Below are 17,256 nucleotides of genomic sequence, written 5' to 3'. Positions count from 1 at the left end.
AAAGACCAACGAAGAGACAGACAGACAGGTCAGCATCATTTTGGCCCCCAACAGACAGTTTAACCTGCTGAACCCAAAAACTCAGAACTACAGAACTGCTACATTCTAAAGCCTGGTTAACCAATCAGTAAACCAGTCAGCGCACAGTCCTTGAAGGACCAGGGCAGCAGGGCAGTATACTCGCCCTTCATCAGTAGCTAACCAGATGGTAAATCAGATAGTACCACTCAGTAAAGTAATAACAACCAGTCGGTACCTTCTGTTTGAAGGGCCAGGCAGCAGGGCGCGTACTCGCCCCTCATCACCACAAAGAACAGCGACAGGTGTGTCCCTTGCCCATGCCGTCTCCATTCAGGTAGACACGTGCACACATCTTGTACCCGAAGTACCCGGTGTAAAATGGCTGCGAGTACAGCGACAGCGTCTTCGCAGCCACCGCTTCCTGTTTCCGTCTTGTAGTCACGAATCTTCCAGATCAGAGTCCGTTGTAGCTTGCCGTCTCCAGCACCTGGAAACGTAAGTCCATGTCCGCCAATCGGATGTCATGGACACTCAGCATGTCGTCATGCCGATTCATCTGTGTCTCCAGGATGCTGTAGAGAGGTGGATATTCATTTTTGAGTTATTGATTGACTGTGTGTGACCTCTGCAGCTAGCCCCAAATCCTCAATGTGTGGTTCTGACCCAGAGTATGTGTTGTGGATCCAGTCCCGCCTCGCCCTCCTTGTTCCAGAGCGTTCAGTCTTGTCCGGACGTTCTCCAGCGTTCCTCTCAGGTTCTCCACTTCGTCTCTGAGCACGCGCAGAGAACGAAGCTCCAGCTCCACCTCCAGGAGCTTCTCTGAGTGAGAGCTCATGAGTTTCTGTGGAAGAGAGAGAGATGATTGGCTGTCCAGGTTTAGGGAGGGACCGATCAGTGTTCCTAACAGTAGGTATAGCTGCTGTGATGAGGTTCTACAGCGCAGACTTTGGTTTCAGTTGTGTCACTGGCCCAATCCCAATCTGCACCCAAACCCTGACAGACGTAGCTGAAGTCACCTGGTAAGGCGGAACAATGGTTGAATGGACAAACACTCAGCGACGTATCACATTACCTTGACGATGCCTAAACATGTTACATACAATTATAGGTTTCAACGAAGTCCAGTAACCCTTGATTTAAACCTTCTTTGGATAATTATGGGTTTGAGACTTTTACTTGAAGGGACCGACTGTCTGGTTGAATATATTCCAGGCTGCTGCCTGATGGACTGGATGAGACGTCATTTTCAAACAATCAGCTCGCTCGTTTTTATCAAAACAGGATCAGAACTTACATTTTTCTTCTAGTTGCTCCTTCCATGTTAGTTTACCTTTTTAATGCTTCGGGCTTCCCCGTGTTTAACGTCACAGTGCTATGAACTGTGGGTAATTCCCCACAGTAATTCCAGACTTAGGGAAAGGGCTCAGAAGGATGTTGCTCTCATGCACCTGACCCTCGCGGACTTACCGGGAACTTTCCTCAAAGTCTGAGTGTGGAGTTTGGGCCCCTCTTTAAGCTCCACGTTCAGTGTTTATTGTTCCCACCCACTTTAAAATCAGAATAAACCTTATTCACAGCTGCATCTGCCAAATAAGGTTTAGTCATACTGTTCATACGAGTACTACATACAGTACTGTGCAGAGTACTGCACTGTGTCTTCTGTAAAAACTGAACGTGGGGTTTGTTTGAGCTCAGATGTAAATTTAGCAGTCACATTAAATCAAACCTGATTCATGCATCAGGGTTCTTGCACCATTTTAAAAGTCAAATTAATGCTTTTTAAGGCCTTTTAAGACCTCAACAAATATAAATTTAAGACCTCAAATTTTGAAACAATTTCTTTGATAGAAAAGATGTGTGCGTTTGATCTCTTAATGAACGACGCAATGCCATATTTGTCAGTTTTATTTTCACCACAGGTGAAAGACTTTGCATATTCCGAATCAGGGAACATAGACGCTGTTTACACCTGGCATTAAAATGTATTTTGGGTGATCAGATCGTGATCTTGTAGCACTTGAGCACATGAAAGTACACGTGTAACCCGAGACGCATTGAGGACAGATTGTGATCCGATCAGAAAAACGACCTCTGGAGGTGGTCGGGGACACCATGAGGATGCAAATGTGTTGTCTATCCACATACAACAACTACTTGGGTGGAAATATGTACCGGTCACAGTCTCTGCAAATAAAATCCAAAAGTCTGACAGCGCAGAAGGAGCCTGGACAGTGTGTCCATTCAGTGTTGTGCATAAACGTGCTCCAACAGTGCAGATTATTGATTGCTCATGTTTTTGATGAACTGATCGTGTCAGTTTGTGAACGTGAACTAGGGGGCAATAAAACAATCTTCCTAAAAAATATATACAAATGTTCAATAAATATTTGATTTAATTCATTTGAATCAGCACTTTCTTTTCTATTAAGATATTATTTTGTTGAGGAAAACGGACTGAAAAAAGATTTTACTTAATTTTTCTTATGCATATTTGTTGTTTTGGATGATCTACCTCAGCTCTGTGAAGTGATCCACTGTTTGATACCAGGCTGCTTTTTGGCATCAAGTGTTTGTTCTGACCATAAAGAAAAGTTTAAAAGCACAATTAACCATCTGGTTCTTCAGGAGCAAAAAGCAGCCTTTAAACTTATAATAATAAAAATAATGATCTTACTATTTTGTCCATATGCCCAGCTCCTCCACGCTGCTGTGTTAAACTAAACCACTAAAATAACAGAAAAGAGTAACTTACACATTATAACGAAGGTAGCAAGAAAACGATGTCGGACCGAACTTAAGTTTCACTTTCCGGCAGAGCTAATAAACAGGCGCCGCTGAAGAGAGGTAAATAATCCATGGAGCAAAAAATCACGGTGAAAGACACACTTTAGAAAGTTATTTTAACCTGTAGTTCAAGATCATTTTTTGGACCTGCGCAAATGAGAGGAGTGATGAAGGCTACAGTTGTTTGAGCTAGAGAGAACAATCGGATCTTCCTCCAACCACTTTAACTTGCGTCTCCCAATGTTGCAGCCACGACTGACGATAATATGACGTCAACGTCTGCAGCTAACGTAAACGCAACATGACTTATATTAATTGCGGGGTCTTGCATTGTCAATTACTAAAAGAAAATCTCACAAATACACGCTAATTAGGCGTTTTAGTCTTCCCACCAGCCTTAAACGGCAAATTTAATACCTAAAGCAAATTTATGGTAAATTTAAGACAATTTCAGACCTTAATTTCCCTGATTTCAATTTAAAACCTTTTAAGACTTTTAAGGAGCCGCGGGAACCCTGTGCATTCATGTCGCGGAGGTTACGTTACTGTCACAGTCTTTCTTGGGTCTACAAATAAAGCTCTCGTACAACTTTTGTCATAATGCAGATGCCATTTCTCCTCATTGACTCATTTCAAGATTTAATCATGTGGGCTCCTTCACTTTATTTTTTGAACTTTAACCCACTTTGAACTTGAATAAGAAATGAGCTGCATAAACATTTTGCCTTTCTCAGTAGAATCAGTGCATTAGCATTACCTGCATGTTGGCCAGTTTCTGCTCCATCTGTCGGTTCTTCTCTCTCAGCTCGTCGTTCTGGTTCTCCAGGTCAGACAGACGGTTGCTGAGAGCAGGAAGCACCTTATACCTCTCCAACAGCTCACCTTTAACATCTTCCACCTGGAAATATAAAGAAAAAATCAGTCAGGTGAACTCCGCCTTCTGCTGCGGTTCCCTCGGCCGACTGCTTCGCTCACCTTGTTCTCTAACGTGCAGTTTTGTTGGCCCATTCTCAGGTGTTCAGCTGCGAAGGTGGACTCATGCTGCCTTAGGTCCTGGTTCAAACCCTGAAACACAAGAACACAGTTCATAAAGTAAACACATTAACGCAGTACACACTGGTACTGTGTACTACATACAGTACACAGTGGTACTGTGTACTACATACAGTACACAGTGGTACTGTGTACTGTATGTAGTACACAGTGGGACAGTCGCACTGAGAAGAGGAGGAGTTACCTTGAAGGTGCAGCCGAAGCGGTGGAACTGACAGCTCACCTGAGCTTTGGGACAATCGTGCTGATGAGCAGACAGCTGAAACAGAAGCAGACCGGTCAGTATGATCAACACTAACTGCTGCTGTCAAACTGCAGGACAAAGCCAACCGCAGTCCTCTGACAGAAGACAAACCGGATCAGTACCTCACTCCGGGGCAGAGAGGAGAAGGAGCAGTGGTTTGGACACGACACCGGAAACGCCGGACACACCGTCTCTTTGTGTTTCTGAAGAGAGACAGAAACTGTATCAGTCTCACCATCAAAACAAACACTCCGCTTCAGCTGTCAGGCAGAAACAAGCAGTCTAAGAACCACAGGGACACTCTGTGTCCAATCAAACTGTCTCTGGGACACCAGAGAACCTCCAGCCTGACGGGAGGTCCAAGTACCTTAAGCTCCACCTGGCTAAGACTTCATGACAAACATGACCTTCAACTAGTCCCCAGACCTCTGCAGGTCGGTCAGCAGTGATGTCATAAGATACCTGCAGGTCGGTCAGAGGCATCTTGGTCATGCAGAACTCGCAGCTGGTTTCTCTGTGTTTACATTTCCAGCTCAGGTGGTCGGGAATCTCTTTCCTCATCATTCGCTCTTTACATTTACCCAACGGACAGGGAACCTCGTAGAACGGACACACATTCAGGTGGTCCTGCAGACAAACAGGTGAGAGACAGAGCGGCAGCGAGTTCAGATCACCTGTACGTGGATTAACTCTGGTGGTTAAACTGGTGTTCGAGACTCCCTACAGCCAATCAGAGAGCAGGGTTCTGTTGTCAGAATGTGTGTTTAGCACTCACGGGTATCTGCTGCAGACCCATCTGCTCCTGGCAGCCGTTAGCTTCACTGCGGCAGTAAACTTCAGCGCCATGATCTCCCGATGGCAGCAAACGTCTCTGAAGATCTGAAACACAAACACAGGAGCTTCAATAATCAGCCGATAACCCACGACAACTCGATCACTGTTGCGATGTCACTTCCTGCCCACCTTGTCTTTGAACAGAGGCTCCATGTCAGCTGGACATACCGGGTTTGGATGACTGCAGGAGGAGAGAAGGCATAAAGTTACGACTCAACTGAAGACAACCTGCTGGTCAGAGGATGAACTGCAGCCTGTTCCACCACGTTCACCGTCACAAGCAGCCCCAGCAGCCGGCCGAGTTAACACTGCACACCTGGGACTTCATCTCTTCTTAAGCTGCAGAGGTCTGACGGCAAACCTGTTAGCAGAGAATGCCGTAATCTAGGGTCACTCACTCCTCGGCCCCGCCCCTTTTCCAGGTGACCACCACCGTGTTGAGATCATGGACAGGTGTCTGTGAGGGGCCCCTGTCAGATGGGGGATGACAAACACGTTTGGTGCAGCAGACTTAGGAGAAGCCGGGCAGGTGCATGACAGCGCCGGCGTCCTCGTGCAGAGGGAGGAGGAGGCGGGGCCAGCACGGAGCCGCCTGAGACGCCCCCCCACTTTGAGAGGAGGATCTGTGGCAGGTCCAGGACCAGGAGCAGAGTTCGCTCTAACAGCACGGGGGGTAGCTGAGTGGGGTCTAGGAGGTTGTTCTCTACCTACCACTGCTACAGCTGTTCTAACATCACAGGTCTACCTGCACGCAGCAAAGACGTCAGAATGTGGGTGTGATATTACTCTTTTAGCTGAAAGGTGACTCAGCAGGTGTGACGGTGCAGTGGATAAGACGCCTGCCTCTGGCGGCGTGCGACCTCTGACATGTATAGCAGTCGCTTTGGATAAAAGCGGCAGCTAAATGAATAAATGAATGTAAATGTAAGCACACACCTGGAAACCACTTCCTGTCTCCGTCTCTCACACGGTGTCTCACCTGAGGATGTCGTGGATGCAGCTCTGACAGAAGCGGTGTCCACACTCGGTTTGGCGGGGCTGACACAGGACCAGCCTGCAGGCCTCGCAGCAGTATTTGGCTTCTGGAGTTTCTACAAAGTGATCTCTGAATCCTCCGTGAAGAGGCAGGAAACCTGCAGGGACACCTGAACACAGAGACGCACATTCACTTCACTACAGTCAGATCACAGCGGCGTCTGCCGGACGTTTGAGGCTCTGCAGTGAGACGTGCTGAGGAGGCGCTGATTGGACCTCTCAGCCAATAGCAGGGCCATGTAGTGTTTGAAGCGTTTACCTTGAGAAGCGTTTGGGTCGCGGGGGGCCAGGGATTGGCTGGGCGGTGAGAGGGCGGGTGTGATGGGTGGAACCACCAGGGGCGTGGCCAGGGAGGGCGCCACCTGCTGGAGGGGAATCTGCACCTCCCTCCCGTCAGCACTCCTCCCCGCTGACATGACCTGGGGGGGAGGGGGGAGTTCATGAGCCAATGAGATAAACAGTTTGAACTAAAAGTTCCTCTGACAGCAGACTGACAGCGAACGCCTCGTCTCACTCCACATGCTCACTGGAGGCCAGCAGGGGGGCGTGGCCTATGACTGATACTTGGTCAGGTCACATGTTAAACAATCATTTAACTACAAATCACTAAATGCTCTGATCAGTACGGTACAGTGAGTCACCTTACGTTATGCATTTGTGACCATTTATCCACAACCGGGAGGAGTGAAGGTATAAAAGTGAAGTATGATGTTATAATAAAATATTTACAGATTACACTTGATTTGGATAATCTGCCTACAGATCACTAAATAAAACCTTTCTCTGACATCAGCCTACAGCCCTGTGGTGAAGGTTTGATTAGTGCTGATGTTCATTATACAGACTACCATAGCTCACCGTTAGTAGCCTAATATTAATTCCAATCGGACAAAACAGCTGTTTCATTTTGTGGGTTGTTTTCAGATATTGAGCAAGAAAACGCTCCACATGGTGGTCAGACTCTCATTTGTTTATGCAAATTAACTTGTCAGAAATAAAAACCGTGCATACAGAACGACGAGTTCAGCATTTCTAAAGTTTGCTGCAGCGCCTCAGCCTTTTTTAATGTCCCGCCTCCTCCAGGCTGTGATTGGTCAGGTCACGAAAAGTGACTCTGACGAGCAGCTAGCGCACGAAAGGCTCCCGATCGCCCCGCAGAGATCAGCAGGCTGAGAGAACGGCAACAGGTGAGCGTCACGTGGAGCCCAGAGAACCTGATCTGGAGAGGGCAGAGGACCGGGGCCGGTACGCCAAAGTGACAGTACCGGTGAATACAGGCTTGAAGCATAACGGCTTTTATCTTGTGAGAAATAACAGGAAGTCATCTCTCCCAGAAGCACGAGCCTCGTAGCGGAGCGTTCAGGTGCAGTTAAAACAACGCAGCACTGATTTATAAATCCAGCGCTGCTGCAGGTGAAAAGAAAAAGAACAGCGCTGTGGGTGAGAGGAGAGGGACGGCTGGAAGTCAAGACGTCATATTTAAGTTTATGTTCTGCTTGCTCAAAAGCTGTTTGATTAATGGCTATTAAAACACATTCGGAGAATATCTGAAACACTTTTTCAATTCTGATCATTTTGGCGCTGGTGATTTTCCTTTGTCGCTCGCTAAAACCTCTTTGGGGGGGACCAAAACTTTCTCTTTGCAGGAAAAACTCTGTTGTACTTCAACTGACCCCCCCGACTCCTCACAGTACTCCCCTAACCCTGACCCTGACCCCCCCGACTCCTCACAGTACTCCCCTAACCCTAACCCTGACCCCCTCTGGTTCAGCACTTCAAATCAGGCTATTAAACCCATAAAATAGAAAAGCTGGACTCGAGGTGTTGGAGCGTCATGGGGACCAAACCACCTGCTGCCACAAATATTATTATTAGTGCCATTACTACTATCATTTACTATTATTACTAATATTACTAATATTATCAGTATTACTTGCATCACTACGTCTGCTGTGTAAAATCCTGCCTGCCATTAAACAGAGAAACAGAAAAGCAAAAGCAAGTTTCTACATGAGAAACTTGAGCAGGTTAGTTACCTTCAAACACAAAGATATGTGACCTTTGACCTTTGCCCTTTGCCCTGACCACACAATCAGCTGATACACACACACACACACACACTCAGAAACACACCACTTCCTGTCAGGGCTCAGCTGGGGATGCTAGGGGCTTTTCCACTGACTGCATAATTACACTCACATACCTTCCTGTGTGTGACTTCAACAAAACTGACTGGTTTCCTGAAACTTCAAAATAAAAGACCCGAATGATTCGCTGAACAGCAGCATTTACAATAATCCACAGTTAACTGGAAACAGTTAAACTGAATTCAATCAGAACTGAGAGGCGCACAAAGAGAGCTGGTACACACCGTAAGTCCGGGTGTGTTTCACTAACACTGTGGGACTGCAGTGATATTATCTGACAGATGGGTGCTGAGAGGACAGGATCTGAGGACCAGAGGAGGTTAAAACACCGCCGAGGTGTCACACTGACTGAAAACATGACTGAGCTCTCAGCAGAAACAGAAACCGTCTCAGTTCTCAGCAGCAGAGGGGTTTTCCGTCAACACACAACAGCTGATACACAAACAGAGGGAAGTTCTTCTGAAGTGCTTGGATCTGTGTTCAGTGACTCCGCCCAGCAGGGGGCGCTGCAACAGACAGCTGAGAGGTCGGACCGAGAGGAAGGAGCTGCCACACTCAGCTGCTCTCATTCGTAACAACGACAACGATTATTCAGCCTCTCCTGAAGAACGGCGGCCCAGAGCCCCAGTACGAGCTCCGTTCGGCTGGTTTTTCCGGCCTTTTCGTTTTCCGTGGTGTGAACGCAGATCTGCATACCTATTAAATCTGTGATATCGTTTCAAGAATAACCCCAGCCTTGGTGGTCATCTGTAACTCCTCAGCCAGCCAACAAAAGGTCCCAGCTCTCTGCAAAAAACCCACCGTCATCCACGTTCCCAAAACAGCACAAGTATGTGGCCTCAGGCCTGTGGCCCCGACATACGTGGCTAAGAAGGCCTGCGAGCACACAGTCCATTAAATCAGTCCCATCCCTCCTGATGGACCCCCTATTTGCATATCATGCCGGTCCACAGATGATGCCGTCAGCCTGGCACTGCACCCGCCAACATCTGGAGTCCACATATATCTCTGCACGGATTTCACTTCTGCTTTTAATACAGCTGTTCAGGAAACTCTAGGACATGAACACCAACACCTCACTGTGCCTCCGGATCCTGGAGTTTCTTAAACGACAGGAGCCAAGCTGTCAGATTCAACATCACCACTCCCCACCACCAGCATGGGGGTCCACAGGGACACGGTTCAGTCCCCGCTGCTCTTCTTCCTCTTCATCAGCGATTTCAGAACAACATCAAATTCCAGCAGGACTTATGCAGATGACACCACAATCATAGGGCCGATCTCGAAAGACAATGAAGACGCCTACAGGCTGGAGGCTGAGAGGTTGAGAGGTTAGTCAGCTGGTGCAGGGACAACGACCCGGTTCTGACCTCCCAATGGAAAGTCGACTCCTGAAATGATCATCGACCTCAGAACAAAACAAAGACAGCCAACCAGTCACAATTACGGACTCCTTCAGGATCCTTGGTACCTGACGTGGGACCTCAACGCAAACCATCAAATCCAAAAAGCGCAAGAGAGTCTACATCCAGAGTCAGGTAGGGTCTGCTGGTCCAGGTTTACGCAGCCTTAATCCAGACACCGGTGACCATCAGTCACTATAGAAACACATCTGAGCACACCATAAAGAAAATGGACAAAATTACAACCAGAGCATCAAAGATCTCCCCACTGGAGTCCCGACACACCCAACGCACGCCATCAAGATCACGGTGACCCTCCACCTCTGGCAGGTGGTGCTCACGGCTCGGCAGGACAGAACACTTCAACGGAGCTTCTTCCCCAAAGTCATCCAGCTGATAAACACACAAATGTGTGTCTATCTGGGTGAAATGTCTGCCGAGCTGAGAGCTGAAGAAACTAGAAGATGATTAAAGACGAACCAGTTGGCTACTAAAGCTGCTGTTCTTTTTATCCGACGGATCTCCGATCTACATTTTACTTACTGAACATTTTACATCCTGTTTCTTTTTGTTAAGTTAGAACTTTATTTTCATTTCAGTGATCCATGATCACGTTAACAGCATTGGGCAGAAGAATTAGCAGAGTTTGAAAAACAGATCTTTTGAACAAAGACACGTTGAGGCGTTGACTCCTCGTCGTGTCTTTAGGCCAGACGACTCGCTTCAGGCCGACATCCACTTCTGTTCCCTTTCTTTAAATTCTGATCACTTTGAAAGATGCTATGCAGGGTTTACAGAGTCCCGGTGTGGATCATGTTTGAGCACCAGACTGTAGAACACTTTGCATACTGACATCAGGCAACAACTTTCTTATAAAGCCTCTGAATCTTTCACACGCTGCTGCGTTCGATGACTAAACTCTTGCCATTGTAAACTTTATTTAATGCTATTTTATTGGCCAGTGTTTGACGATTCCTGTGTCAAAGTTTATTATATTTCTTGGTGCTGTTGGTGGTCTTTTGTTTTAAGACACGTTGGTGCTGAGCTGACCAGAGGTTAGAAAGCTGCACATGTAAAACACACTGGTGTCGTTCACCTCCTCAGGTCTTAGACAAGGAATCAAATGAAACAGTTCAAATCAGCTGATCATGACTAAGAGACTGAAACAAGCTGTCGTAGTGACAGCCAGCTGTTTGTGTTGAAGCAGATACAATCTATCTGTCTGTCTGGCGGCCTGGAAAACCCCTGCAAGTCCTCTGAACTTCTTCCTTGTTCAAAAGTGAAACTTCAGCTGAAGCAGCTTTTACTTTAGCTTGAAGGATGCTTCGACACTCAGACACTAACACTCGCACACTAACACACGGACACTAACACACTAACACATGGACACTAACACGGACACTCGGACACTAACACACTAACACACGGACACTAACACACGGACACTCGGACACTACACACTAACACACGGACACTAACACACTAACACATGGACACTAACACACGGACACTCGGACACTAACACACTGACACACGGACACTAACACACTAACACATGGACACTAACACACGGACACTCGGACACTACACACTACACACGGACACTAACACACGGACACTCGGACACTAACACACTAACACACGGACACTAACACACAGACACTCGGACACTAACACACGGACACTAACACACTAACACACGGACACTAACACACTAACACACGGACACTAAGACACGGACACTAAGACACGGACACTAAGACACTAACACACGGACACTAAGACATGGACACTAACGCACTAACACACGGACACTAACACTAACACACGGACACTAACCACGGACACTAACACACGGACACAACACACACAAACACACGGACACTAACACACTAACACACGGACACTAACACACTAACACACGGACACAACACACGGACACTAACACACGGACACACGGACACTAACACAAACACACGGACACTAACCCACGGACACTAACCCACGGACACTAACCCACGGACACTAACACACTAACACACGGACACACGGACACTAACCCACGGACACTAACACACTAACACACGGACACACGGACACTAACCCACGGACACTAACCCACGGACACTAACCCACGGACACTAACACACGGACACTAAGACACGGACACTAAGACACGGACACTAACACTCGGACACTAACACACTAACGCACAGACACTAACACACGGACACTAACACACTAATGCACAGACACTAACACATGGACACTAACACACTAACACTCGGACACTAACACACGGACACTAACGCACAGACACTAACACGGACACTAACCACTAATGCACAGACACTAACACATGGACACTAACACACTAACACTAACACACTAACACACGGACACTAACACACGGACACTAACACGGACACTAACACACAAACACACGGACACTAACACACTAACACACGGACACTAACACACTAACACACGGACACTAACACACACACGGACACTAACCCACGGACACTAACCCACGGACACTAACCCACGGACACTAACCCACTAACACACGGACACACGGACACTAACCCACTAACCCACTAACCCACTAACCCACGGACACTAACCCACGGACACTAACACACTAACACACGGACACTAAGACACGGACACTAAGACACGGACACTAAGACACTAACACTCGGACACTAACACACTAACGCACAGACACTAACACACTAACACACTAATGCACAGACACTAACACATGGACACTAACACACTAACACACGGACACTAACACACTAACACTCGGACACTAACACACGGACACTAACGCACAGACACTAACACACGGACACTAACACACTAATGCACAGACACTAACACATGGACACTAACACACTAACACTAACACACTAACACTCGGACACTAATGCACAGACACTAACACTCGGACACTGACACACTAACACATGGACACTAACGCACTAACACTCGGACACTAACACTCGGACACTAACACACTAACACTCGGACACTCGGACACTAACACACGGACACTAATAGACGGACACTAACACACTAACACTCGGACACTAACACACGGACACTAACACACGGACACTAACACACGGACACTGATGCACAGACACTAACACTCGGACACTAACACACTAACACTCGGACACTAAACACTAACACACAGACACTAAGAGACGGACACTAACACACTAAGACACGGACACTAAGACACGGACACTAACACACTAAGACACGGACACTAAGACACTAACACTCAGACACTAACACTCAGACACTAACACACTAAGACACGGACACTAAGACACAGACACTAAGACACAGACACTAACACTCGGACACTAACACACTAACACACGGACATAAGAGACGGACACTAACACACTAACACACGGACACCAGGACACTAACACACGGACACTAATAGACGGACACTGACACACTAACACACGGGACACTAACACACGGACACTAACACACTAACACTCGGACACTGACACACTAACACTCGGACACTAACACACGGACACTCGGACACTAACACACGGACACTAATAGACGGACACTAACACACTAACACTCGGACACTAATGCACAGACACTAACACACTAACACTCGGACACTAACACACGGACACTAACACTCGGACACTAACACACTAACACTCGGACACTAACACACGGACACTAACACTCGGACACTAACACTCGGACACTAACACACTAACACTCGGACACTAACACACGGACACTAACACACGGACACTAACACTCGGACACTAACACACGGACACTAACACTCGGACACTAACACACTAACACTGGACACTAACACTCGGACACTAACACTCGGACACTAACACTCGGACACTAACACACGGACACTCGGACACTAACACACGGACACTAATAGACGGACACTAACACACTAACACTCGGACACTAATGCACAGACACTAACACACTAACACTCGGACACTAACACACGGACACTAACACTCGGACACTAACACTAACACTCGGACACTAACACTCGGACACTAACACACGGACACTAACACTCGGACACTAACACACTAACACACGGACACTAAGAGACGGACACTAACACACTAACACACGGACACACGGACACTAACACACGGACACTAATAGACGGACACTGACACACTAACACACGGGACACTAACACACGGACACTAACACACTAACACTCGGACACTGACACACTAACACTCGGACACTAACACACGGACACTCGGACACTAACACACGGACACTAATAGACGGACACTAACACACTAACACTCGGACACTAATGCACAGACACTAACACACTAACACTCGGACACTAACACACGGACACTAACACACTAACACTCGGACACTAACACACGGACACTAACACTGACACTAATGCACAGACACTAACACTCGGACACTAACACACTAACACTTGGACACTCGGACACTCTACCGAGGAGACGTCGCAGAGGAGACCCAGGGGCCTCCTTGCTCCTTCCTGTTCTGTTGCTGTGTTCCAGTTACCTCGGAGGTTGGAGGTCAGAGTTGGGAATGCCTTCATGGCCGAGTCGACGGCGCTCCAGGACCACAGCACACCTTAAGTCGGTAAACCAAGATGGACGCCTCTGGCCATTGTTAGCATTACCACCACAGACAGCCAGCGCAGCGACACGTCCACAGAGACCAGCTGGACAGTTCTGTGAGTCCGGCTGATGTAATGAGACAGAACAGAGGCAGGAGAGAAACAGGAAGTCACTCTGCTCATGCTCCGAGCAGACATCTTGGATTTTGAGGTTCTCCCTGTCAGTGCCCAATCTGCACCGCCTGCCGGATCCGCTCTGCAGGTTCTGTCAGTCAAAGAAGGTCACTGCAGCTCTGCCTGCTCAAAATGATCCAACTAAATCTTTCAAATCAAGATAAAGTGTTTTTCAATCTCTGGAGATGAAACTGTTCACTGTGATTAACAGGAAAATACTTTAGAAATGAAAAACCTGATTCAGCAGGACGTTTTTCATTTCTAACAAAGGAGGCTAACACTAGCTGCTAGCGACGGCTGCACAGCTGTAGGGTTAGCCGGTCGACGTGCAGACAGTCGCTGACTCAGGTTTAGGCCCACCCCCCTGTGATGCTTAGGGTTAGGGGGAGGGGCTTTGGGAAGCTGTCAACGCCTTAAACATAGCTAGCTACCTAGCTAGCTACTAGCGCTTCCGGTCTAGACAGGGCGTCTCATCCGGACGCTGAAGGGTAGCTCTGGCATCAAATAACGCTTTGTCAGCCTTTCTGAAAGCGTCAGTATTTGACGCCCTGAGATGAGAACAGACAGCAACACAGGAGTAATTATGAACAGGCACATTTGTGGAAACGTCCTTCAGACACATAGGGATCCGGCAGGCAGCACAGAGTGGGTACCTACACTCCAGACTTTCTAGTCAGAAACCCGACTTCAGGGGGCGTTCCGGTTTAAATGTCCGACATAGAACTCAGAAATTCCAACTTCAACTGCAGCGCGGCGTCAGCCTCTGTGCGGGGGGATTCTGGGTAATGTAGTCCAGCTGGTTGTCTGCTTTTGTAAAACCATCAGTCATTCAAGGAGAACTGATCAAGCAGCTACTTCGATCGATGATTTAACATCTGGAAGAGTTTTACTGTGAAAGAACTGTGTGTCTGTTTCATCAGGTCAAAGGTCGTCACGGTAAACGCATTGATCCGGGAAAACTGATCATGTAAACACTCTGATTATCAATAATATGATGTAACAACACAGCTACAGACGTACTTGTTCTGGCAGAGTACACGCACCTCAGAAAAGTACTGTATAAAGTATTTCCTACTACTTGATAATTTTACTGCACTTCAGTATTCTGACACGTACTTTATGTGTTTTACATGTGACACATGACGGTTGGATTAAATATCAGGTGTCATCATCTCAATCCACTGATCATTAAAGTCACTTTGTTAAACGTCTGTCTGCAGACGCCCTGCACATTTTTTACTGTCTGATGACGTTTCTCAGGTGAAAGGATCAATAGATCAATACCAATAAATCTAAGAATCTATTTTCTAAATCAGCAGCTAAATGTTCCACAAACACATGATGATTTTTCCTCTTTGAGAGAACGTGATGTCTTGATCAGCTGATCAGACGTCACTTTGTGTCTGCAGCTTCTGGATCAATAGTCCATCACAGAAAATATTCACCTCTGGAAACAGCTAACAATCCACTGATTATCAGAACAGCTGCCTCTTAATCAGTGAACTAATCCATTAATTAAACCGAAGAACGAATCAAGAACTGAAATATCTGTGCTGTAGTATTTGTACACATCTGAAGTATAACAGGAGGCTGTGTTTAGTGTTGCTGTTGTGTGGGAGCTGATGTCAGGCTGCAGATTCAAATAATAAAACTGATTTTCCACCTGCTTCTGAGACTGAACCTTTCTAATCACATTTAGCTGATTGATTCTTCACTGATGGATCATTTATTTAGTCCTCGTTGCTCCTCTGAGTCACTGACCTGTGGAGTCATGCTAACGGGCTGTTAGCCGCTTTAGCTCCTTGTTTCTCTGCTGTTTGTTCAATAAAGATCATTTTCATTTCTCTCACACACACACACACACACACACACACACACACACACACACACACAGAGCTAGCTGTAGCATCCACGGAGCTAACACACACAGCTAACATGTTCTCCGCTTCTAACAGCTTCTGTCAGGTTCCACTGAGGTTCCACTGAGGTTCTACTGAGGTTCTACCGTCCCGGACTCACATGAATCTCCTCCGCAGGCCACAGCTCGGCTCGGCGGCTCCTCCAGCAGCTCCTCGGCGGACTCTCTCCGGGATTCAAACCGTCAACCTGCCGCTGCCTCGGAGCCTCCGTGCCTCGGGCCGACTCCTCATGGTCCAGGTTCAGGCTCAGGGTTCTGCGGGCTCTCCTGGGTCTGTCGGTCCTGCGTGTGTGTGTGTATGAGATAGAAAAGCCACCGGGATCCAGTTCAGAGATCCAACGGGGAGGACTGGGCTGATCACACTGGAAACCCCCTCCGCTGCTTCCGCCCAGGAAATCCCCCAGCTGCCCGGGGACAGGCCCGCCACCCGGGGGCGCTGTTCCCGCCTGCCGGCCCTTTGTTCTCCTCAGTAATGAAAAATATAAAATACATGTGATTTAAAATATGAACTAGGAGCCATTTAGAAATGAAAAGGATTTATTTGTCACAGGTAACAAAGTGCTTTACACCTAAACAAACTGTAAACTTTTAGAGAAGACGTAGGAAAGTGCTGGTAGTGATGGTCCAGTGGACAAGACACATGCCTCTGGTGTGAGAGACGCGGGTTCGAATCTACTGTGAGACTCCAATGTGTTCCTGAGCGAGACACTTGACTCCTCATTGCTCCAGAGGTGTGCGACCTCTGACAGATACAGCAGCTGTAAGTCACTTTGTCAGCTAAATTAATAAATATAAAGTAAATCAATAAACTGGGAAAATCAGCTGTTGCAGTTCTGGAAATGATACAACTCGTGAATTCTGCTTCAGACACAATAAATAAATTTCAAGACATAATTAAAGCTCTTTGTCTTAAGGGAGAAAAATCTATTAATCAGTGAATGTTTTATTTACAGTAACACAACTTTATTTATAGCTCACACGAGACAAACGGAGAC

At 47.2% G+C, this 17,256-nt stretch overlaps 1 pseudogene; it reads right to left on the bottom strand.

Annotated features, from left to right (window-relative positions):
• Positions 1 to 256: 256 nt before the first annotated feature.
• Positions 257 to 16,673, bottom strand: LOC119894588 (annotated as a pseudogene).
• Positions 16,674 to 17,256: the final 583 nt, after the last annotated feature.

This window comes from Micropterus salmoides, unplaced genomic scaffold, assembly GCF_014851395.1.
Source record: "Micropterus salmoides isolate LMB-PRFRI ecotype aquatic unplaced genomic scaffold, ASM1485139v1 Ms_hic_scaffold_806, whole genome shotgun sequence".
Classification (NCBI taxonomy): domain Eukaryota; kingdom Metazoa; phylum Chordata; class Actinopteri; order Centrarchiformes; family Centrarchidae; genus Micropterus; species Micropterus salmoides.
Note: the sequence above shows the minus strand (reverse complement) of the source record. Positions and strands in the feature narration are given on the sequence as shown.